The 26,239-nt window shown below is 45.3% G+C and overlaps 1 protein-coding gene across 2 annotated transcripts in view; it reads left to right on the top strand.

Annotated features, from left to right (window-relative positions):
* Window positions 1-26,239, top strand: part of ZBTB7C (zinc finger and BTB domain containing 7C) — a 295,085-nt gene that overhangs the window by 86,245 nt on the left and 182,601 nt on the right. Inside the window, exon 1 of one of the 2 annotated variants that reach the window (XM_043547353.1) lies at window positions 13,289-13,398. The exons of the other annotated variant lie outside the window; for it this stretch is intronic. The gene's annotated coding sequence lies outside the window, so the exon portion shown is untranslated. Of the gene's footprint in view, window positions 1-13,288; window positions 13,399-26,239 lie in introns of those variants that run through there. 2 annotated transcript variants of the gene reach the window in all.

The following is a 26,239-nucleotide window of genomic DNA, read 5'->3' as shown; positions in this document are numbered from 1 at the left end:
TCTCAGGCCCTTCTTTCTTGCCTGCAGAAGGGATGGCTGGAGAGCAGCGTTAGGCCATAGTTTGACGTTTCCGTTTACTAATAACACTGGGCCAGATTCTTTCCCCCTGTTCTGGTCTTCACTACCCAGCTTTTTCCTGGACTGGGGTCTTTGGAGCTGCCATAAAACAGCATAACCAGCCCAGAATAGATGATATGGCAGGAACAGGAAGGGATTTGTCTGGGCCAGGGCCAAGTGTGCCTGAACGCCACCATTTCTCATTGGGCGTAAGGTCCCATGGAAACCATGGCCAACTGATGCAAGCAAGAGCAGCCCCTAGACTCCTCTAACAGATGCCAGAGTTGGGGTATCTTGAGAATCCGGCATCTGTAACTGTTTCCCTAACTGCCCTCCCTGCCCCTCCCTTGTGCTATGTGGATTATAGCACAGGAGAGAATCCGGGCCCCTGGATCTAAATCTGCCCTCAGACACTGAGGGAGAATCCTGTTGGAGTAGAATGTGAGTCTCTGAGGGCAGAATTTAGCCCTTTGTTTCTTCACCCGTGGTAAAGGACTGTTTAGAACTAAAATCTTCTGCAATACAGTGTGGTATTTTACGTTCTATTTTACGTTCCAGGCAACTCTGTCTCGGTGAGCCGCCCAGTAACATCCAGAGCAATAGTGAGAATGAGGCAAGGTATGAAAATGCGGTTCAGGTTCAGCTATAAATTAGCCTCTGCGTTCTGCCTCTCAGCCTGGAGTGATTTCCAGATTCATAATGTACCTCGCCAGGAAGCGCGGAGCCCAGAGGTGTTTTAGCCTTCATTTTGGAATGACCAATCTGGCAGCTTCAGTCACTCTCAAGTGGCAACGCTAGGCTCCTACAGAGATAACGGCTCAGGTAATCACACAGGTCCCAAACTGTGCGCCGCCTTATGTTGTCAGGGCAATTTGAAAATCAATTTGATGTCTCCCACAGGACCAGAGTGACATGCTGGGTCCACTCATTAGAATTCAGGGGGCAGCATTTTGTGCGAGCCAGAGGCTTGTGCAGTATTTTTCTGGGAAAGTCATAAAAATAAAGCATGACAATCATCTCCCCTAACTAAAGGCAACAGTAGCACGGACCACATCCCCGGCCCCAGCCGGTTACACAGCTGGATTCTGTTTGGGCTTCAGAGACGGGTAAAGCGAAGTGCTAACCACAGAAAGTAGTGTGATGAGCAAGTAAGAAAGCAGATGCTGCTACCCCCTCATTTCCAGCACCGGCGTGAGGGGGACTCTTTGAACAGTGGTTTAGTCAAGCGGTTAGAAGATTTGAGGTCAGAGTCTGACATGGCTAGTGATGAATTTGAAGGCAATGGAAGAAGAGCAGCAAATGTTATGAGTAGGCTGCATAGACTTTCATGGACTGACTCCTGAGGAAAGATTAAAAGTGTTAAATAGCTCTGTTGTGGCTAAGTGACAGTAATAGGGGCATAATTACAGTCCACAAGATACTGGAGGATATAAGAACCAAAGATAAAGAGAGATTGTTCAGAGTTGGGGAGGATGGTACTATGAGGGGTAAGGGGATGAAACTAAGCAAAGGAAAGTACAAGCTCAATTTGCGGACACTGAGATCTGTGAGGCTTTGTAATCTATACATTATATTAGGCGCCTTCTACATCATCTGCTCTCATGTCATTCCAGTTTATCACCCTCTGTTTTCAGTATAGCTACAATTACCTAATAAAGGGCTGGATTCTCTTCTCATGGATACTGGGGCGAATGCAGAATAATTCCATTAAACTCAAAGAAATCATAGTGTAACTGACATCAGAATTAAAGCCCACAGGAGCAACTCCTTTGAAAAAAAACAGGGTTGCCTTTTGTAACACTTATTATAAGGGATGGTGTCAAACATATGGCTTGCTCCCTGTATTGATATTCAGGATAGTCAGAATCTCAGTAAGTACATTTCTAGACTTGAAAGTTGAGAGAGACTCTAGAGTTGCAGAGTTAACCTTACAAATGGGAGTGTAGCCGACACAATGTCATCTTCCTGAGTCTGCAGGCAGCCTGAGACAATAATGAAAAGTGTGAACTCACCTGCCCCCTATTCATCTCATTGGGAAGCCAGTGATTTAACTCCCTTCTAGATCATCATTAACTCTTTCCATGTTGATTATTTTAGTATGGGAAAGGGAGGCTAAATTTTCAATCGTTCTACTAATTTTGCATGCCTGACTTTCTGAGTTCCCAGCATGAGACAGAGGCATCTGGCTTTGAGAGGTGCTTGCCACTTGCAGCTCACATTGACTTCAGATAGAGTTGTGGGTACTCCACACCTCTGGAAATCAGCTCCTTAAAAGTGTTTCCATATCCCACAGCATGTATGTTACGTCTACTAAGGGCAGGTTACACACAGGTTTTTTGCACTGGTTTAAACCCCTAATGTTGATACACTTGAAATGTCTAAACCACCTCTAAACCAGTTTAGCTTAATCCAATAATTTCCTGAATTGAACTGAACACGTATAAACACTGCATTTTTGTTAGGGGTTTGAAATCAATGTAAAATCACTTTAGTTGCACTGGTGCAAGTTTTCTAATAAAGCCCTGAGACCCCCTTACACACATGTACCTAAATGAAACTTACACAGCATTACACATCGCATCTGGATATGGCCGTTTGACCCACCACTGAAATTAGGTCATCATTCTTATGGAAAATAAAATAAAATGAGCCACTCTGTTTCCTGCTGCACTTTCATTTTCTTCTTGGTGCTGTTGTAGCAATGTTTGCTAGGGCCTGTGCCCACTTTTATTTCAGAGTTCATAACGTGTAATTGTGTTCAGGGCCAAATATAGGGAATGGAATTCTAGGGTGGGCTGCCTGCCTGTCACACAATAAAGCCTCAGAAAGGGTGTTGCCTCCTTTCAACATCCTCCTCCATAACCACTTGATCTGGTTGCGTGGTAACCCAGTGATCGTGCACAATTTACCTCCCCACCCTCCTTCCTTTTAACCCCCAGTCACCGCAACTGGCCTGATTTAGCCACTCGGCCTCTCTGGTTAATGTCAAATCAGCAAATGATATTTGTTGAGTTCTGTATTTCCTTGCCGAGTTTGGGTGGGGTGGAGCAAGAGGAAAAAGTGATCCAAAATATGGAACGATCTGCTGCATCACTGCACTCACTTCTCTGCTGCTCTATAGAGGTGTCAAGGAATTAGGAAGAGACCGTGCTAAAGTTCTGCAAGTTCAGAATGCATGGAACTCCTTCTGAAAGGCAAGCAATGAGTTAAGAAGAGTTTAATAACTGCTGTGTTGACACAGAAAGTCATTCTCCATGCAGAAGCAACCTGACTCTCTGAGAGGGAATGCATTTGCAATGCAATTCTGCATTCTCTCTCATTTCTAGAATGCCCATTACCATAGTATGTAAGGGCCTGATCCTGCACATATGCGTGCGAGTAACCTTATTTCTGTAGCAATCCTGTAGATTTTGTGGGAGTAAAGTTACTCATGTGCATGTTGGCAGCATTTGGCCCTAAGTCAGAATGTAACTACACACACAGGCATACCCACAGCTATGTATATCCTGAACAGCTCAGCTAGGAGAATAATCCTTTATATGTGCCCAAGTAAATCTGGGATTTAGGGCTGGGAGTTTCAAAGGACCTAAGGGTGTTAAGTGCCCAACTCCCACTGAAAGTCCATGAGAATTGGGGACTGAATCCTTTCCTAGATCCCTTTTGAAAATCCTTGTCTAGGTGGTGACCGCTGCTCCAACAAATGATGGTAGGTGTAAAGAAGGAAGCTGGGTTTTCCAATTCAGGCCCACTGAAAGCAGCAAACGTCCGCCTTTACAATGGGTCCTGCCAATTGATTGTATTCCAATATGTTTGAAATGTACCGGAGGACATAGGCACCGACTCCGTGAGTGCTCCGGGGCTCAAGTACCCTCAGGGCTGGATTCATCTTTTGTGGGCCTTGGTGCCCCTGCTCCTCCCCTGCTCTGCCCTGAGGCGCCACCCCTGCTCGGCCCCTTCCCACCGAGGCCCTGCCAACGCTCCGCTCCGAGGCCCCACCCGTCGCTTGCACAGGGGGAGGGGGCGGAGAGGAGCACCCACCAGGAAAAACAAAAGTCGGTGCCTGTCTGGGAATTCTGTGCTGATTAAAAGAGTATAATGTACAACTACAGCCATGATCTAACGTGTCGGAGCAGGAGTCAAGAGATCCGGGTTCTGTGCTGGGCCATGCCACACATCTGCTCCGTGACCTGTGGCACGTTAACTGAATTTCTCTGCAGCTCCGTTTCCCCTTTGGAAAAATGGGGATAATACCCATGGCACAGGGGTGGGCCTTGGTTCATTACTGTTCGTAAAGGTGCCCGAGGGAATAAATAAATTGTTCATTATTAATGATTATATGATATTACTGTTTATTGGTGTTAAGATTTGCCAGGAGCAGAATTTTTCCCCAGCGTGTTGTGTAACTCACAGTGATTGCCGATGGGAATTGTTTGAATAACAAGAGCAGACAAGGAGCCTGCAAAGTGTTTAAAGCCAGGGGGAAAAATAAGACTAAATTGGACCAAACCTGACAAAGCGCCATTAATGAAATTCTACAGCGGGCAGTGGGAGGGCACCCCAACACAGTCAGCAAAAATGAATGTGGGAGCATACGACTGCAGTGTCCTCCTTTAGGGAGCAACTGAGCGTCTTGGGGGGGCCGATCCAAGTTTGAAGCTTCACGTGTTGACGTGGGGGGGAGGGGGAGAGAGCTTCCTCAAAGGCCTGTGACGTTGCTGTGATTACCACTACTTTCCACAGTCAAGCGGAGCGACCAGCTAGTCTCTACTACTCAAAGGAAACACATGTCTAGGAGCGCATGGGCGGCGTGTGACCCCCCCAACCTCTTCGGGGAGGCTAGCTCGCTGGCCCCACCCCTTCCACCCAAAGCCCCACCCATACCAGTTGCCTGATGCGGGAGCCCTGGCTGAACTGCCCTGCTCCCCGGGCTGCTGGCCAGCCCGAGCAGCAGCTGCCCAAGTCTTGGCCTGATTCCCGGGCTGCCGGCCCGACCCGAGCCCCCACTGGCTTTGGGGGAGAGGAGGACCAAGGGCGGGGCCTCAGGGCGGAGCATGGGCAGGGCCATGGCTTGGGTTTGGGGAGGCTTAGCTTCCTCTGGACTATTATACCCGTTGTGCATGCTAGGAGATGGGAGATTCTGCACTCGGAAACCTATTTTGGGAAGAGCTGCTCTTCCCACTAGGAAAACTCTCTGTGCCTCCAAAGTTGTGTGCGCCTTGGGGTTAGTGAACTCATGGGATGGGTACCATGCTACCTGTAGTAGTGCCCTTGCATCCCACTGCTCGGGGCCCTGATTCCTCCATCTGCTTATCACCTGATGTTTCTGAGCTGCCTGAAATGTTGGCCTCCTGGCTCCTGCTTACCTGGCCTCAATTCTCCTATGCCTTTGCCTGCTGCTCCCCTTCTTCGCTGGCTGCTCTGCCTTCTTTTTCCTGCGTACAGGCTGGCTGTTAGCCGTTTCCTTGCCTCGAGTGCTATCCCCTTGCTTCCTCTGAGGCTGCTGCTTATTCGTCCTCTTCTGTTTCCCCACCCACCTGACCAACCCCAGAGCCCCCTGTGTTCTGCAAGCAGCAGTAGATGCATTGGTACTGTATTCCTGGGGTTGGAGGAAGATTACAGTTGTTCATTGTATTTATTCAGTGTGTAATAGCTCATGGGCTCAAGCCACAAAATTCAGATCCAGGTTTCAAAAGCCTCAGAGTTCCAGGGTGCTTGGATCTAGGGTTTTGGTTCAGGCCTATATCTCTGATTTAAGGAAACAATGAGACTTGATGTCTTTCTTCTGTGGACCTCAGCAGGGAGCAAAGGCTGAGAACTAGAACTGTGCAAAATGTTCATAACACAACCTGAGAACATCCAGAAGTCATGGGGCTCTGTGTTTGCTGGCAACTCGTTTGGATGAGCTTCGTAGAACAGTGCGTGATCCCCACCTGAATGGTGAGGGGTTCCCAAATCTGGGCCTGTCTATGGTTTCTTGCCGAATTCATGCTTTAAATACAAAACCAGGTGGAATGGGCTGGTTTACCTGAATTTTGCGTTGAATTTTCAGATTCCATCAAACGAGACTCAGAGGTAAACTTGAGGGGCAGAGGGGTGCGTATGCACACACACCTCTGAGCTGGATTCCCTCCTCCTGACTATGCCCAGAACCCCCATTGAGTCACACCCCACACCCTCCTGTGTTGAGATGCCTTTCTGATTAAGGAGATCCTTGGTGCACCAAGGGGCTGCTCTGTATGCCGCTGCTCCTGTTCATTCCCTTACGCTTCAAAGGCTGTCCTATGGGAAATTCCAGAAGACTCCATTCGAATCCTTCAGCTGATCTCTGGGGGTTCGAACTGGCTGACCAGTAGGAGCCCCATAACCAGCAGCCGAACACGCCCATCCATTGATCTGTCCCAAAACCTCGTGGTGACCTGGAGGCAGTTGAAAATGTTGAGCAAGAATTTCCACTAGCAACGACCTTGCTTCTGATGAAGGAGAGATGGACGTAACCGGGTGGAGCCTATCAGAGCCACTCTGCACAGTGTTTCACGGGGGCATGAGTCACTGCTTCTTCCCCCCTCCCGCTGTAGTGAACACGCTCCCTCATTGGTCCTGCCAGCTGGGCATTTTAAAATTAAGCTTGGAACCTGAATTTGCCTCTCCCCACAGGAACACATTGGTGTGCAGTCTCTTGGGGTATGTCTACACAGCGGTGTAATTCCCAGCCTGGGTAGATAGGTATGCGTAACTCTGCTTGAGCTAGCACCTAAAAACAGCAGCGTGGGCAGCAGTGCAGACTAGCCGCCTGAGTGCAATCCCACCCGATCGCTTGGCTGTGCACTTGGGGGGCTAGCCCAAGCTACTGCCTCGAGCAGAGCTAGTGGGTGTACGTCTACCCACACCGGATATCACCTCTCCCAGTTTCTGTGCAGAGGTAGCCTTCCTCTTTAGGATTCCCAGCCTCAGACATTCTTCTCATCTCCAAGTCTAGGTCACTGACTGGCACTGCTTGTCCTGTGCTCCGGCTTTTAATGTCTCCTGTGATTTGTAGTTGATGCGGGTACTCAGCTCCTCCTGTTCCCCATTCTGCACGGCAAACTGGATGACATTCATATTGGGAGCTGAATACCAGCTAACCCCTGAATAAAGTATCACCCAAACCCATACAGTCTCTTTGCTCATCCCCAGTGTTCCGGGCTGGAATGGGCCCCTTTGCTTTCAGGCCTGGGATTTGTTGATTAAGCTGGTTGGCCAATGGCTATTGGGTGAGGTTTTCAGAAGCACTCAGCACTGCCTTAGATCTCAGGGAAGGCAGCCACCAACTAGGGCCTTCTTCCCTCCCCCGCCCCCCCAATTCTCTTTTCCACCTCAGTGAGGGCTTTGACTCATCTGACCTGCAATTTACCCCCAGTTCTAGCAATGGGTGGTGAGTGAGTGAAGACAAAGCTTAGTTGGGTTCAGAGATCCTTACCACTGTGTCTGAGCCCTTTGGCAATGCTCCGCTCCCACTCTTCACCAGCACCCATGGAGCTATAATGCTGACCAATTATGGATTTTGCTTCTGCCAGAAGAGGTGCAGCTGCAGTGCCTTGATGGCCAGCTGCTGTTGTCCTGGAGCCACTGCAGAGAAAGCAAAGGAGAGGGGAAATAAGTCGAAAGGAAAGCCAAAGGACATTTAAATAAAAGAATCAGCCATAGAGTTTCTGTTGCCTGCAATGAATCAGCAGTAGAAGGTTCAGACGGCGGCAACGTCTCGTCTTGCCTGGCCGGTGAACCCGAGGCTGCCCGGCCTCACTAAGTGCATTGCCTGTCAGTGAAAACAGAAACACTGAAAACTGACTGGCAGGGAATGACAATTAAAAAAATGCATGTGTCACGGAAAAGAGCTAGACCAGCTAGAAACGTAGCTTTGCCTTTCCTTCACAAGAGCCTATGAGTTAAATGAGCACTTCTGTTAGAATGTAACGCATGGCTGTCACGGTGCAGCACTCCACGGCCACTAAGAACTTTGCAGACAAACTATGGACTCCAGACCACTTGAGCTAGAGGAGAATCTCCAGTAGCTACCAACAGTATAAGGCTTTTATGACACACGGTAGAAAAGTTCTGATAAGCTTTTCCTCCCACACCCTCCATCTGTCCCCAGGCTTACAGTTGTGTGCCTTTGTGCACCAGGCAGCCAAAATATGGTTTAATTTGTAACCAAATCCAAATGCAGTATTCAATGTGAGGCTGTGCCATTAATGTTTATGGTGGCATTATGGCATTTTCTGTTTTCATCTCTATAGCTTTCTTACTAGAAGTGAACATCAGAGATGTAACTACACTGATATAGCTGCAAATGCATCAGTGTACGCCATAGCTTGTACTGGTGCAGTTCACCGGCACACGCACACACACGTATGCTAGCACATGCCCTTCTTTGGGGGATTTTGGACACTGCGGGGAAATAGTTAACATTTGGTTGTTTAAGATATTTCCCTGTTGTCTGGGGAGGTTTCTGTCTGTGCACAGTTAGAACAATTACACTCATAGGTCTGCTCTTGTTATGAGGTCTCTTTTTATGAGTGGAATTGTGTCAAATATGAAATTGCATAACTACTAACTGCGGTATGTAATCTATCAGTTAAATCACCCTCTGCCCCAGGTCCGTGGAGGGTAGTTAATGTAACGGCTATTTTTCAAAAAGGCTCCAGAGGTGATCTTGGCAATTACAGGCCAATAAGCCTAACTTCAGTACCAGGCAAATTGGTTGAAACTATAGAAAAGAGCAAAATTATCAGACATAGATAAATACAATATGTTGGGGAAAGGTCAACACGGCTTTGTAAAGGGAAATCATGCCTCACCAATCTATTAGAATTCTTTGAGGGTGTCTATAAGCATGTGGACAAGGGTAATCCAGTTGATATAATATATTTGGACTTTCAGGAAGCCTTTGACAAAGTCCCTCATCAAAGGCTCTTATGCAAAGTAAGCAGTCATGAAATAAGAGGGAAGATGCTATCAGTAACTGGTTAAAAGATAGGAAACAAAGGGTAGGAATAAATGGTCAGTTTTCACAATGGAGAGAGGTAAACAGAAGGATCCCCCAAGGACCTTTCATGAATATGTTGAACATCACTGATCTGGAAAAAGGGGTAAACAGTAATGATACAAAGTTATTCAGATATAGGGTGACCAGATGTCCCATTTTTATAGGGACAGATCCGTTTTTTGGTACTTTTTCTTATATAGGTGCCTATTACCACCACCCCCTGTCCCACTTCTTCACAGTTGCTATCTGGTCACTCTATTCAGATAGTTACCGTCAAATCTGACTGCAAAGTGTTACAAGGGGAATCTCACAAAACTGGATGATGGGGCAACGAAAAGGCAGATGAAATTCAATGATAAGTGCATTACTTTGCACGCTGGAAAACATAATCCCAACTATACATATAAAATGATGGGATCTAAAGTAGCTGCTACCACTCAAGGAAGACATCTTGGAGTCATTGTGGATAGTTCTCTGAAATTATCTACTCAGTGTGCAGCAACAGTGTAAAAAAAAAAAAAGCGAACAGAATGTTTGGAACCATTAGGAAAGGGATAGATAATAAGACAGAAAATACCATAATGATTCCATTATATAAATCCATGGTACGCCCACACCTTGAATACAGCATGCGGTTCTGATTGCCTCATCTCAAAAAAAGTTATATTAGAATTGGGAAAGGGGCAGAGAAGGGCAAAGAAAATGATTAGGAGCATGAAACAACTTCCATAAAAAGACCAGGACTGTTCAGCTTAGTAAAGGGACGATGAAGGGGGGACATGACAGAGGTCTATAAAATCATGACTGAGGTGGAGAAAGTGGACAGGGAAGTGTTATTTTCCTCTTCACATAACATGAGAATTAGGGATCACCCCACTGAAATTAATAGGCAGTAGTTTTAAAACAAACATAAGGAAGTACTACTTCGCAGAACGCACAGCCAACCTGTGAAACTTTGGATGTTGTGAAGGCCAAAAGTATAACTGTGTTCAAAAAAGAATCAAATAAGTTCACGGAGGACAGGTCCATCAACAGCTATTAACCAAGATGGTCAGGGGTACAACCCCATGCTCCAGGTGTCCCTAAACCTCTGACTGCCAGATGTTGCGACTGGACGGCAGGATGGATCACTCGAAATTGCCCTATTCTGTTCATTCCTTCTAAGGCACTGGCCACTGTCAGAGACAGGATATTGGGCTAGATGGAGCATGGGTCTGACCTAATATGGGCCTTCTTATGTAGTTATGTGTCTTTGTTTAATACTACCAGAGTTAGAGCTTTTATTGTAAGTAACTATAAAGGTTAGAAATACACATGAACAAAGGACATTCCAGGTTAAGGCTGAAACCTGTTCCTTAAAGGGAACCTTTATCTTATTTAGGCCCCAAATTTAGGTATTGTTTAAATAAAAGAGAGGAGGAGGGAGATATTTACAAAAACTAATATTCTCTGAATAGAAAATGTATCAATATATTAAAAAATACATACAAGAAAATAGAGCTGGGGTGATTTAAATATTCTCCTGTAGCATCAGACAACCCAAGAAGAAGAGTGTGTACTAGTGTGCCAGAACCAGAAAGTGAAACCGACTATAAACAGAAAATGAAACTAACCAGTTTAGTTTCAATATCACCAGTGAGAAAAAGTGCAATAAATAAACAAATAAGCAAATGCCAACAATGGTGAGAGGTAAATTTTATGCTTAAAATTATTTCAGCTTTAATCATCTAAGATGTTTTTACCCTTATGGAAAAGGCCTATAGGATTTAGTAAGGATAAAACCAGTGGATTCTAGAGAAATGCAATAGGGATCTGCAGAAGCTACTCTCAAAATTTAAAGAATATAGAAGAGAATGATCGCTATGCCATGGGTTTTTGAACCATCCTATTCTTTTTCTCTATTAAATTTTATAGGAAGGTTAAAAAAAACCTGTAGAGAGGTAAAAAGAAAAGGAGTACTTGTGGCACCTTAGAGACTAACCAATTTATTTGAGCATAAGCTTTCGTGAGCTACAGCTCACTTCATCGGATGCATTCAGTGGAAAATACGGTGGGGAGATTTATATACACAGAGAACATAAAACAATGGGTGTTATCATACACACTGTAAGGAGAAAAGGAGTACTTGTGGCACCTTAGAGACTAACCAATTTATTTGAGCATAAGCTTTCGTGAGCTACAGCTCACTTCATCGGAGGCATAAAAGTGGAAAATGCAGTGAGGATGTTTTTATACACACAGATCATGAAAAAAAATGGGTGTTTATCACTTCAAAAGGTTTTCTCTCCCCCGACCCCACTCTCCTGCTGGTAATAGTTTATCTAAAGTGATCACTCTCCTTACAATGTATATGATAATCAAGGTGGACCATTTCCAGCACAAATCCAGGGTTTAACAAGAACGTCTGAGGATATATCTATTCAGGGGACACCATCACAGGGCTTAATAACATCAGCCACACTATCAGAGGCTCGTTCACCTGCACATCCACCAATGTGATATATGCCATCATGTGCAAGCAATGCCCCTCTGCCATGTACATTGGTCAAACTGGACAGTCTCTACGTAAAAGAATAAATGGACATAAATCAGACGTCAAGAATTATAACATTCATAAACCAGTCGGAGAACACTTCAATCTCTCTGGTCACGCGATTACAGACATGAAAGTTGCGATATTACAACAGAAAAACTTCAAAACCAGACTCCAGCGAGAGACTGCTGAATTGGAATTCATTTGCAAATTGGATACAATTAATTTAGGCTTGAATAGAGACTGGGAGTGGCTAACTCATTATGCAAGGTAACCTATTTCCCCTTGTTTTTTCCTACCCCCCCCGCCCCCCCCCAGTTCCTCGGACGTTCTTGTTAAACCCTGGATTTGTGCTGGAAATGGCCCACCTTGATTATCATATACATTGTAAGGAGAGTGATCACTTTAGATAAACTATTACCAGCAGGAGAGTGGGGTCGGGGGAGAGAAAACCTTTTGAAGTGATAAACACCCATTTTTTCATGATCTGTGTGTATAAAAACATCCTCACTGCATTTTCCACTTTTATGCATCCGATGAAGTGAGCTGTAGCTCACAAAAGCTTATGCTCAAATAAATGTGTTAGTCTCTAAGGTGCCACAAGTACTCCTTTTCTTTTTGCGAATACAGACTAACACGGCTGCTACTCTGAAACCTGTAGAGAGGTGCCATCGTCTATGAAGTTTTATAAGATTTTCCCATAAAGTTGCTTACAAACAGTATCACTGATTACCCGATTGTGTAGCTGCGCCTACAGTGGCAGAATTGACTCACCACCAGAGCAAGGGTAGACACCACAGTCTTAAAAACACCTGCGCCCTGTCTACACCACAGCTACCCTTGTAGCCAACAGTAGTGCAGCTGCACCAATGGTGATTTACAAATTCTAATTTTCCTGGGGTAGATACAGCCTTTTCATATCTCTAAACTGCAATACAATATACAGCCCATGCAGTATATAGCATGTGTTATTGAGTTGCAATACTATAGGAGAGGCTGTGTGGTCTAGTAGTGAGGGCATTGGATTAGGACTCAGGACTCATCTCTGTGGTGTGACCTCACACAAGTCACTTCACTTCTTTGTGACTCTCTTTTCCCTCCTACCCTTTGTCTGTTTAGACTGTAAGCTGTTTGGGGCAGGGCTTGTCTCTCTCTATGTATACACGCAGGGCCTAGCCCAATGGGTCTCTGATCTCATTTGAGGCCTCTAGGTGCTGCTATAACCCAGACAATAAATAATATTAATTTCAGAATCTCTCTGATTTTGAGGATTTAAGGTGATCCCTAGGTATTCTCTCAACCTGTGGGGGTGTGATTTAAGTGTGATGCTGCTTTTTTTCCTCCACTTAGATTAAAAATGAGACCAGGTCCATAGCGCTGGTAACTCAGAGTTGTAGGGACCTGCACTTATTTTAAGAGCCTGTAGGGCTCTCTGATCCATCCCATTCCTTCCAGCTCCTACATGGCTGCTGAAAAGGCAGAACTGGGCAAACAACAGTAGCTTTTTATATTTTGATCTTGTAGTTTTGATGTGATTCAGAGAAAATAAATGCTGCATCTTTAAGGATTGGCCTGCAGCTAAGTATAAGGGTGTATTAACTCCACCCTACTGCTTTTTTTCCCCCTTTGGTGGTTCCCCCCTCCCCCCCGCCCTTCCTCTCAACCATGAAATAACCAAAGTTTTAAAGCAATGGTCCTTCAGCATGCAGGCAGAGTTATCTGACTACGTGTGACCCACAGAAAGCTAAAAGAGTGGGACCTAGTGGAAACCAAATCTCATCTTCGTGTAAGTATTGTGCTCCCTTATCTGGTGCTTATGCAGTTATAATGAAGAGCTTAACAGAATATGTTGCTGTACTGAAGATATCTCTCAGAAAATTCCAGCCTGGTGGTGTGCTGATGTTAGGTAAATCAGGTACAACTATTCTCTGCTTGCAGGTGAATAGCTCTGAGCAGATAGAACTATGGTAGAGACAGGTTTTTAATTAGAACTGTGTGCGTTGGTAAAAGCTGTGGCGCTCGTGTGTCAGTGTATTTTCAATCAGTATGCTTAACGGTTTAGTCAATTCAATCTTAGTTTAGTCTATAGTTTTCGGCTATTGAAAGACCAATTAATTCCCTCCTCCATCCCATTCTTCTTCAGCAAGAATCTGTTGATTTATCAGCTATCTTTTAAAAGTGACGTTTGCTCTGATGTGCATCCACCTGCTTTTTATATGGTTGGTTAAGGTGTGGGCTCTTGCTCATTTTGTGCAGTTTTTTTTCTCTTGATAAGCCAAAGAAACTGCGGGACTAGAGACTAAAAAGCGCAAAAAAACCCCCACATGCTGTGCTATTTTGGTAGCAGCAAATTATGCGTTCTACAAATTACAGTTGGTTTTGAACAAAATGTGTCTGTCTGTTACCATATAACAATGTTCTGCCTTCAGATGGCCACTAATATATTTAAACTTATGATAATACCGATTGAAATCCAGTGCCCTCTTTTTTCTGAGTTCTGATTTATTCCTACCCGCCAATGTCATACTTAATTATACAGCCATAAAACTTATACTTCACAGATTGTTAGGCATTTTATTAGAAAGGACGTGGAGTTTAGGTTGTTCCTTGAATAGCTGGAAAGTTTTAGCTCCCTGGTTCGTTCGTTCTTTCGTTCTTTCGTTCTTTCTTTCTTTCTTTCTTTCTTTCTTTCTTTCTTTCTTTCTTAACTGTGAGACTAGAAAAACAGTTTAAAACTGAGGATATATACAGGCTGTTTATTCTGAAACACACAAATGTCAACCCAGAGATACTGTAAGCATTCAGAAACCACAGTGAGGCATTTGATGTATATATCTTGATAGAAAGAAAAGGAGTACTTATGGCACCTTAGAGACTAACAAATTTATTTGAGCATAAGCTTTCGTGAGCTACAGCTCACTTCATCGGATGCATTCAGTGGAAAATACAGTGGGGAGATTTTATATACACAGAGAACATGAAACAATGGGTGTTACCATACATACATACCATACCTTGATAGACACATTATATTTGAGAAGTTGCCCCACCTAAAATAGTACAAATTGACTCTAGCATTTGAGGCTTAACAGGTTATCTACCAGCTGTAATAAAAAGTAGTAATTTTCATTTGGTTTTTTTTTTTCCTGCAGAAGCTGGATAAAACCCAAGCTACACATATTCACTTGCACTCTCTCTCACACACACACTTACAGAAGCATAGCAGATCCATTGCAAATTTCAGTAAATTTTCAAGTTGTAATATCGAGATAACTTCAAATTGCAAATTTCTAAATTAATCTTTAATTAAAGAACAGAGGAATTGCCCTTCCTTTCCTGCCCTGCCAACTTTCCTCAGAACAATACTCCATCCAGCCGGAACCTTGTCCCACTCCCATCACCACCACATAACCAATAGTCATCTAGCTTGGTACCCTGTTCTCACCTGCCTCTCCCATCAGACCAATGGTCCATCTAGGCTGATACCTTGTCTTCAACAGAGGCAGGTACAAGATGCTTCAGAAGAATGCCTGCCTGGGATTTGTTGTGAGGCATGCGGCTGAAGGTTAAGACCTACATTTTCCAAAAAGATACTAATCTTAGGTGCCTCCATTTCTGGGTGTCAAACTTGAGACCTGATTTCCAGAGTCACTAAGCAGCTTCCATTGACTTCACATGGAGCTGTGGCTATTCAGCACCTTTGAGAATCAGGCCCAACCTGTGTTAAGTGGCAAACTCAAAAATGGAGACACTCAGAATGAATGGACTCTTGAAATTGTAGCTGTAAATTAAAGCTGGGTGGGAATCTTTTGAGATTTCAAATGATCTTCCTGTGCCAAATTGGGACACAGGCAAAATCTCAAGAATCTGCGGGGGGGGACAGAATGTTTTGTTTTGATTTTGACCTTTTTATTTAATTTTCTTTTATTGTAAATGAACTTAAATTTTGAAGTGAAAAAACAGAACTTTTCATAAAAAATGTTACAACATCCCATTGACAATTTCAAAACAATTTTATTCAAAAAATTTTCATCAGAAGTCACCCTTTCCTGAAAAAAATTTGGTTTCAAAGAATCAACATTTTTCCTGATAAAAAATAGTAAGTTGAAAAATTCCTGTCCTACTGTACCCTAAATGGCTTCATACACCTCTGGGCTTAGCTTACTCCTTACAACAGATCATTGCTTTTATAAATAGAGAAAGGGTAGGTGAAACTATGGTAATATGGTTACTAAATCCTGAGCCAAATGATCATGTTCTCCGGAGCACTCCTTAGCCAGATTTCTTCTTCTATGAACCTCACTTAATTGATTTAGATTTAAATAGATGCAGATAAAAGAACACTTCTCCTAGTTTCTAGGCACTCTTGCCATCAGAAGACAATACAGTTATCATTCCAGATCCAAAAGAGCAGCAAAACATACTACAAGCCAAAACCCTGCTCCTTCAAATACTTAAACACATGCTTAACTTTACTCATGTGAGGCTAATCCTCGAGTCTAGACCATGCTCTATACATGTACTGAGAATGGTGAATAAACACATGCTGAAAATGTCACCGTACTATTAGCTACTGCCACTGCTGCTATTTGATCATACCAGCTATGAGTCCCCGGAACAGATCTTGTCGTCTTGTTCCACTTTTACACCACTCATGGTTTCCTTTCCAACTTCCCCCGACCCACCTTCTTCACAGACCGCATCACATTTTAAAAAGGAAAACCACACACGCTTTGGGGGCAGAGCTGTAACACACGAGAGAGGACAGGGGAGACAGGGTTTATTTGCCCTGACGTTTTCATTCAAATTACAGGTGCCTTTTGCCTTGGCGGATGTGTTTCTCTTACAAGTAAGCGCCTCGTCATCGTTTCCCCAGTGCTCTCCCCCTTATCTGGTCTGGGCTTTTTGCTTTCCCTCATCTGCTCCCTGCTAGCCCATTATCTGTACTTATTGGAGTGCAGGAGGTTGGCCATTCTGCTGACTGCTTGGAGAGAAACCTGCACAGTGGCCTTACTTCATTCTGAGCACCCTCACTGTGATCCAGGCTTGGCTCTGCATTTATATGTTAAGGCTGAATTCAAAGTCGAGGGGGAATTCCAGGTCCCTGCCTTTTGTTCAGTAAACTCGATGATCCTTCAGTCACTGGGACTCACTCAAAAGATATTATTTACATGGGTGCTTCTGATTTCAAAACTCACGTGCTCACAGGATTATTGGCTATGGGATTGGGATAATAAATCCAAAACCGGTCCCCAACATTATAACAGTACTAGGAGAAACTATTGTAACTGCAGCTCCTGCCTGTCTTTTTACGTCTTTCTCACTGCTTCCAGCAGAGTTCGGCAGCCTCCTTAGAGCTCTGTTTATTTCTTCCAGTGGTTTCCATAAATGCTCTGAAAATGGGTAATGTCTACTGCACTTCACAGAGTTTTGAAGCATTTCAAGATCCTCAGATGGTAAATGCTGTACAGATCTGTCTATCTCACCCCTCACTGTTGCGTCCTCATCCATGTTTGATGATGGTGATTTAACATTTATATTGCAGCAGCACCTAGAAATCAACCAGACAGGGCCCCATTGTGCTAGGCGTTTCCTGCCCTAAAGGTCCTACAGGCTAAAAGACAGGACGTAACAGGGGGATGAGACAGGCACATGGTGGATGGGGGATATGGGTTGTTGAAGCTGAGGTATTACTCTTATTCCATTCAGAAACGTGTGAATTTGATTTTTTATGTCTGATGCATCTTTTTAATACTGATGAATAGACTACAAGTTAGATCCTGCCAGCGCAGACCAGCCCTAATACCAGCAGATCCAGCCACAGGGTCTCTCTCCTGTGCAGGGGGATCTTTGGGTGGAGTAGAGCTGGTGCAGAGGCTCCTAAACCATCCCCATTCCTGTGGCTGGGGTATTTGCAGTCAGCGAATAGCAAGGGATTCCCTAATCCCCAGCTGCTGCAGTGGCCTCTTGAGGCTCATGCAGTTTAAAGCAGCTCTCAGGCTGCTCCAGCATGTGCTGGAGAACCAGCCCAGAAACCGACAGGCTCAGAATTGGAAAGGTCCAAATGAGGCATGAAGCCACTGTGACAGGGGGGCATTCGCCTCTTGAGTGCTTCCTAGCAACTGTGTGTGGTACTGCAATCTTTTTTTCCCATTCCTGGCACCCCCTGTAGGTTGCTGATCTCATGAGGCGGGTCTCCAGTGGCTCAGCCCTGCAACCAAGTCACACAATCAAAAATGGATCCCTTCTACCATGGCAAAGAGTTCCCCAATCGGCCTGTCCTCGCCAGGGACTTCAGCCCCATCTCTGGGCCCTTTAAATCCAGCCCTTCGCTTGGTCAGCTAAAGGAGCCATGTCTCCTTGGGGCTAGGGTGCCTTTGCCAGTGCCTGGTGGGGAACCCAACCAGGGACCCTATAAACAGCAGCCACATCCTGCCTCCTTTAATTAGTTGCTGCTGCATTCTTGGGGCCTCTTCTCACCTGGCCCCTTTACCTTCACCTATTACCTTAGGATTACAGTTCTCAGGGCCTCTCTCTCAGGTCAGTAAATGCAGTCCCGTCAAGCTCTTCTGATCACAGAGGAGCCCCCTTCCTCACTCCTCTGCTTCCAGCCAGGGACTGACTTGCTAAGATCCTGCAGCTATCTGAGCCGGCTGGGCTCTGTTCGGCTGCTTCTGTGCAATCATTCTAAGCAAGCCGGGGAGACCCATCTTGCTGCTTCTCCCTGGGGCAAGGTGTGGTGGGACCGCAGGGTCTCCAGCAGGGGGCCACGAAGGGCTAGGTGCACTCCGTCACAGCTACTTTGCACACACCCCTCCTCAGCTGTGCTTGTAGCTGAAGAGCTGGCCCACCATTTTTAAACAAGCTCTCCCATACCACTGTGGTTTGTTCCGTATCAGCGTCCAAGGCCAGCTTCTCAGGTGCCGTGTGGCCACTTTGCATGTGATTTGTAGCCATGGAAACGCAGCATTTTGCCCTGGGAGGATCCCTCCAGAGATGGCCAATCCCCTTGAAGCAGAGAGTCTCCTTCTGCTGGGACACCCCTATGCTATGCTGGGACACCCCTATCCGTGGCTGTGGTTTTGGCTCTGTGGTGGCATGGCATGTACCATTTGTAGGGTTAGGGGAGTGCAAAGATTAGTAGTAGTATTTATTTGTACTGCAGTAGCACCTAGGAGCCCTAGTCACGGGCCAGGACCCCAGTGTGCTAGGTGCTGTACAAACACAGAACAAAAAGACGCTCCCTGCCCCAAAGAGTTTACAATGTCAGTGTAAGACAAGAGACAACAGATGGATACAGAGAGAGGAGGGAGTGCAAGGAAACAGTGAAACAATATTGATCAGCATTATGAAAAGGAGTACTTGTGGCACCTTAGAGACTAACCAATTTATTTGAGCATAAGCTTTCGTGAGCTACAGCTTGCTACATCGGATGCATACTGTGGAAAGTGTGGGTGGGGGGCGGTATTTTTTCATGCTTTGTGTGTATAAAAAGATCTTCTACACTTTCCACAGTATGCATCTGATGAAGTGAGCTGTAGCTCACGAAAGCTTATGCTCAAATAAACTGGTTAGTCTCTAAGGTGCCACAAGTACTCCTTTTCTTTTTGCGAATACAGACTAACATGGCTGTTACTCTGAAACTGATCAGCATTATGCCACCATTGTCCACTCCCACCTGCATAACTTGCCCAGAGTTCTCATTGGTTGTGATTTACAGCTGGTAAAAAAAAAAATTGAATTCCCATCCCACGGGAAATTCTGGGAATCTCAGAATGTTTCACGAACTGAAATACTCCAAAATATTTCATTTCAACCTTATTGAAATGTTTCATTTTGACTTTATCGTTTCCACACAGATTAAATCAGAGTAGATTCAAAATGATACAGTCAAAATGAAACAGTCTGACATTCTCTAAATAAAACGTTTGGATAATTTCCCACCGAAAATCTTGATGAAATCTGTATGTTTCCACAACACATACGAATTTAATCGAATAAGCATTTTCAAATGTTTCATGGAAACCTATTGTTTTCGGGGAAAATTTTGACCAGCTGTAGCTATAATCATGGATTTGGCCTTTAGAGAGCTAGATTAGAGAGAAACAGGAGTAAAACAAGATGCCTAGCTGTCTTACAGTCGGAGCTGGTGAAATATTTTTTGAATGAAACATTTCAAACAAATGAAAAATGGCCTTTTTTCAACAACAAAATGTTTTTCAGAAAATTTTGCTTTTCTTAAAAAAATAATCAAAATCCCCCCCCCCCCCCCCGCTTTTCCCATAAAAGAGAAAGATGGAAATTAAAAAATGTGGTGTTTTTTTAAACCAAAAATCTTTGCCACTGAAATAGGAAATAAAAACACAAACTGATTTTTTTTCAGAGTAACAGCCGTGTTAGTCTGTATTCGCAAAAAGAAAAGGAGTACTTGTGGCACCTTAGAGACTAACCAATTTATTTGAGCATAAGCTTTCGTGAGCTACAGCTCACTTCGTCGGATGCATACTGTGGAAAATGCAGAAAATGTTTTTATACACACAGGTGTTTATCACTACAAAAGGTTTTCTCTTCCCCCACCCCACTCTCCTGCTGGTAATAGCTTATCTAAAGTGATCACTCTCCTTACAATGTGTATGATAATCAAGGTGGGCCATTTCCAGCACAAATCCAGGTTTTCTCCCCCCCCCCACACACCCCCTCCCCCAAAACCCACTCTCCTGTTGGTAATAGCTTATGTAAAGTGATCACTCTCCTTACAATGTGTATGATAGTCAAGGTGGGCCATTTCCAGCACAAATCCAGGTTTTCTTCCCCCCTCCCCGCAAAAACCCACTCTCCTGTTGGTAATAGCTTATCTAAAGTGATCACTCTCCTTACAATGTGTATGATAATCAAGGTGGGCCATTTCCAGCACAAATCCAGGGTTTAACAAGAACGTCTGAGGAACAGTGCGGGGGGGAAGGAATAAACAAGGGGAAATAGGTTGCTTTTTATAATGAATCAACCATTCCCAGTCTCTATTCAAGCCTAAGTTAATTGTATCCAATTTGCTATTACCAACAGGAGAGTGGGGTGGGGGGTGGGGGGAGAAAACCTGGATTTGTGCTGGAAATGGCCCACCTTGATTATCATACACATTGTAAGGAGAGTGATCACTTTAGATAAGCTATTACCAACAGGAGAGTGGAGTGGGGGAAGAGAAAACCTTTTGTAGTGATAAACACCCATTTTTTCATGGTCTGTGTGTATAAAAACATCTTCTGTATTTTCCACAGTATGCATCCGATGAAGTGAGCTGTAGCTCATGAAAGCTTATGCCCAAATAAATTGGTTAGTTTCTAAGGTGCCACAAGTACTCCTTTTCTTTTTGTGATTTTTTTTTTTTAGTTTTCATTAAAAAAATATTTTTTTTGAAGTTTTCACAAAACATCCTTACAATTTTTCTACCCGTTCTGCTTACAACAAGACCTAGTGGTGGTGATGTCGGGGTTATTGTTAGTGGGCCTGATTCTGATTTCACACACAGCAGTATAAATTAAGAGTAACTCTACTGAAAAGCCAGGTGCTGCAGAAATCTCAATCAGGCCCAATTTCTTTCCTCCTGAGGGTCTCAAAGTGCACTGGGCTGTGTACTTAGGGAACACTGATATACCACTGGAAAGCCACCACACAACAATAAAACTACAGTTTAAGAACAGGAAGAAAGGAATATTTTTCCACTGGAAGTGCAGGTGGAGCTGTAGGCATTGTGATGAGCATTATTTATGGAGTGGTGGTTGTTCCTCAAACCTATAAAACGATAAAGGATGGTACAGTGGTTAGGACGCTAGCCCGGGACTTACTGTGTGGGTTCAATTTCTTGCTCTGTCACAGACTTCCTGTTTGGCCTTGGGCATGTCACTTAGTCTCTTTGTGTCTCAGTTCCACATAATTCCCTACCTCCCAGGGATGCTGTGAGGATAAATACATTTAAGATTGTGAGGTGCTCAGATATGACAGTAAAGGGGGCCATATATGTGTCTTAGATAGATGGCCTCTGCCCACGATACTTACAAAAAGTAGCCAATTTAAAACCATTTAGATGCACAGAATGTACCAAGTGATAATGCTGGCTCAAGCTGGGCAAGTAATCTTGCAGTGATCATTGTTGCTTTGCTTTGCTTTGCTTTGCAGAAAGACTGTGTTTCAAGTAGGCATGAGAAGGAAAGCTATCCATTGTCTTAAATAGACTGTGGATCATAGTTTCATAGAGATTAAGGCCAGAAGAGACCATTAGATCGTCTAGTCTGACTTCCTATATAACACAGGCTATTAAATGTCACCCAGATAGCCCTGTATGGATTCCAATAGCTTGAGTTAGACCAAAGCATTTCAGTCCTGAGGAGACTAAATTGTTGTGTGCTGCAGGCAAAAACTAGGAGAGAATGAGGGGCCACCAACAGCCAAGACCCCTGCAATGGGCGGGAATTGATTACATAAGATGTGTCCAGGTACTCCTAGCAGGTGACCGAGGCCCCATGCCACAGAAGAAGGTGAAAACTCCCCAAGGTCCCTGCCAATCTGACTAGGGGAAAATTCCTTCCTGATCATACCCATAATGCATGGGTGCACATGTAATGCCGACAGATCCTGATCGTCGGCAGGTGGTATCGAACGTGGGACCTCTGAAGCTTAGCATATGAGCCTCTACTGCATGACTTATCTGTCTCTAGCTGGCCTAGGTGCCACGAGAGGGGGACAGAGCGCCACAGTAAGCAGGCATGGGTTACACACACGCACCCAGGAGGCCGGCGGCAGAGGTGTGAGAGAATGGGATGGCTTGGAAGAAGTTGTCAAATGAGATTGGGAGAAGCCTGCAAAGGGAGAAGCTTGGTCAAAGTGAAAGAGGCGAGAGTGTGTGATTCAGTCATGTCTAGCAGAGAACAGCACCACCTACTGAACTACCAGCATCGCTCCCTGAAGCACCTACGTCTTCCTTGCCTTCATGTGACAAGACCACAGCCCCAGGTGAAATGGAGTCCTGACATCACAAGAAAGCAGAGTGAGAATTAAAGAGAACTACTAGGATACAGAGCATGGGGAGAATGGTCAGACAAAACTCCAGGGCATTTAACTTCCCGATCAGATTTCCACTTCTTCATGGACCTGATTCTTTAGTCATTTTTTCACCTGGATAAATCGAGAGTGAGTCCACTGAAGTCCGTATAGTCACAGCAGTGAACCACTGGGCTAAGTGTCAGGAGAATCAGGCCCAATAGTTAAGACCTGGGTTCAATGTCCCAGTGTGCCACAGCCTTCCTGTGTGACCTTGGTAAATCAGTGAGACTTACGTGCTTTTGCAAATGTTACCCTTAGTTGTTCCAGTTGTTATTTGTGTTACCCTAGCACCCAGGACCCCACTGTGCTAGGCGCTGCACAAACACAGAATAAAACAATGGTCTGTGTCCCAAGGATCTTACAATCTAAGTATGGGATAAAAGACTACAGACTGACCGACGGAGTAGAAGGGAACAAGGACAGTAGTGCCAGCCTGATCGGCTGTGGTCTCAGTGTGGCCGAAGGGGGTGTTGTGAGGATGGATACCTTAGAGATTGTGAGGTACTCGAGTACTACGATGATTGAGGCCCTGGCAGCAGCTGGAATAGATTATCTGTGTTACGGCATTGGCAAAATCCACATTCTCCCTCCAGCAGCACTCAGGCATGGTTTGTGAGGCTGGTGGGCCAGGCTCTCTAACGCAAAGCTCTGTTATATAGATTTCACGGAGTTACAATATCACACTCCTGTTTTTGTGACTCCATGACAAGCCTCCCAACACTGTCCGTTGCAGCTTTTATCGTTCACGCTGCAAGGCCCTGCCTAGCGTCTGGAAATGCACGTGTGAGTCAGCGGAAGAGAGAGGGGCCCAAATTCTGCTCTCAGTATCCCCCAGTTTATCCCCATTGCCTTAATTTGACAGGTGAGGTATAAAAAATTGAAGATGTGCCTTTTGCATGGCAGCCTGGAGAGGCCGTTGGCATCCCGCTGCAGCGCTAGGGGCTTGGCTCATGGGGGTGGTGGAGAGGAACGCCAGGGAGATTGTGCCTCAGGCAGCCTCTTCTGTTGATGCTCCTTGCATACATGAGGCGCACGATCTGTTCCCCTTCACGGGTCAGTGCAAAGCAGGGCCACGACTCTGCCTCCTTCAGCCCCCCAGGGTGCAGTGTGTGCAGGCATTGCTGCACACACTGGATGCAGAAGACCCAGGTGCAGACAGACTGCAACTGGGGAGTGGCTTCCCACTTGCCCTGGCAGGCCCTCAGAGCAGAGCGGGCTGAATGGGCTCTGTTGCTGTGCAGCTGTACCTCAAGCCTAGAGTGACGCTAATGGCCAGGCTGTTTAGAGGCTTGAAATGAAGCGAGCTGGTAAAACCTGAAAGAAAAAGCCAAGTCACAGAGACAAGAGCACGTAACACTGGTCTCCTTCAGATCAGCAGTTAACACAGCACAGATAGGCCCCGGAGAGAACGAAGTGTAGACAGTGTTGCCAACCCCAAATGTTCAAAAATCATGAGTCAGGCTCACCAAAAACCATGAGATTGGCTTTAAAATCTTGAGATTTTGTAAAAATAATAGCGTTCTTTTTGTTTGCCTTCTGCTTTTTGAGCCTTTAGGGTGCACCGGGGTCACATTTTAAAGCTTTTTCCACAGCCACGAGGGCTAAGAACTTGCTTTTTCCTTAAGAATGAAGGCTGAAATCATCACCTATCCACCTGACTCCAGGAGCTGTGGCTTTAAGGAAAACAATAATTATCATGAGATTCATGACAAAGTCATGAGTTGGCAACACTGCATAGAGCAGAGGAGGGCAGGCCGGTGAGCCGCAGACTGGAGCGCGGGTTTCAATCCCCTGGGCAGAGGGAAGATAACATACGCACACTCGCAGCGGATCCTAACACCTGGCAATATCTGCTCAGAACAGCCATTTCGAGACCACATTGAAGCAGAGAGCAAAGCACTTTGGGGCAACAGTCCCATGACTGAGTGGCAAACATGGACGCTTTATTCAGCAGCTAAGGAGATGGCGTGGCACATGCTGGGGACTGCAATGGACCTATCACTAAGGCTACTTAAGAGCTTGCTTTTCCATGGTAGCCACAGCAAAGGGAGAGAATTCTCCATTGCAGTGCGTTGGTTTGGCAAGGGCAGATTCATCTGAGCTGCCCTTGTGGTAGCCAGCCAGCCAAGAAATGAAAGAGTGGAGGAGGGAAACCCAGGCTGCCACATCACAGGACCCAGGGAAATTTCTATCTTTCGTCAGGAATCTGCAGCCTTGCAGAGCAAATCTTTCAGGGGACTCTGAAAGGAGTCACAGGGCCAGATCGTCGGCTGGTGTAAATCGCCCTAGCTCTGTTTCATCAGTGGGGCGAAGCTGCTTTACACCGGACAGGGATCTGGCCCAAACTGACTTTAGTATTTATCAGTCTGTCCAACACTGCCAGAAAATATAAGAGAGATTTCCTAGGGCACTGCAGACAGCCATTGTACCAACACTGACGGTGGTTGTGTTTGCTGTAATCCTCCCCCAGGGTCTACCCGTGGAGGTGACTTCCATGCACGCATCTCCCCATTCCTGTGCAGGGAGTCGGGTGTTTCCGTGGCACAGTTCTCCCTTCCCAGGAGCCGTTTGAGATCTCTCTACCATCTGAAGAGCTGCATGTGGGGAGTGGACTGCAGGAGCAGTGTGAGGGGGATCAAGGGCTGTAGGGGAGGGAAGCTCAGAGTTCCCATTCCCAATGAACCCTCCGGGTAATCCACGGAATTGTCCAATTGAGTCTGCCTTAGTATTGTTACTGAGCCCTTTCCATTCTGGGGAGCCAACTCCCTTTGTAGAAGCTCAGGGGGCAGCTATGCTGGGGCAGCATAGTTTATTTGGAGCTGGTGTGGAGGATCGTAGCCACGCTGTGGGTAGCCCTGGGCTTCCTGGACATACCTGTGGATCTAGAATAATCTGGGGGTGTTTTGGCTCAACCCCCTCCTTCTTCCAAATGGCAGAAGTGGGGCAACCCTCCCCCTTCAGATGATTTAGGAGGAATCTGTGCAGGTGGAACCCCTGTCCTTCATCTGCTCAGTTTCTGGGATGTGTGTACACAAATCGGTCTCTGTCCATTGTTTGAACTTGGTGTGGTACAAACATTTCAGGGAGATTCTTGTTGGTTTAGGGTTAGCTGCAGTAGATGTTGTTAAAATGGAAGCTTACTGCCTCCTAATGAAACCAAAGCAGCATCTGCTTGCAAATTTCAGCACATATTCAATAGCAAGCCAAAAAGGGTGTGTATGTGTGTGTGAGAGAGAGAGAGAGAGAGCGCGAGAGCACTACCTGGAACGGCAAATCTCATTTAGAAACCCAAGTGAGCCCTACTCTTCCATGGTTGCACAGTATGAAATTAACTTGGTTCTGCCCTGCCCGTTGTTCCTAGCCATCATATTAAGTGCTGTGAAGACCCTTATATAGGCAGCTTCTTTCTGTTCCCAATTAATAATCCCAGATGCATGAGCTTGTTCATTTGTACAGCATTTGCTCTAACAGCTATCACCATTCACCAATCTGTGGAGCAGCTACTTTACAGAACAATAGGACAATCAGCA

Source organism: Chelonia mydas, chromosome 5 (genome assembly GCF_015237465.2).
Source record: "Chelonia mydas isolate rCheMyd1 chromosome 5, rCheMyd1.pri.v2, whole genome shotgun sequence".
NCBI classification, from domain to species: domain Eukaryota; kingdom Metazoa; phylum Chordata; order Testudines; family Cheloniidae; genus Chelonia; species Chelonia mydas.
This window is presented reverse-complemented; position numbering and strand designations above follow the sequence as displayed.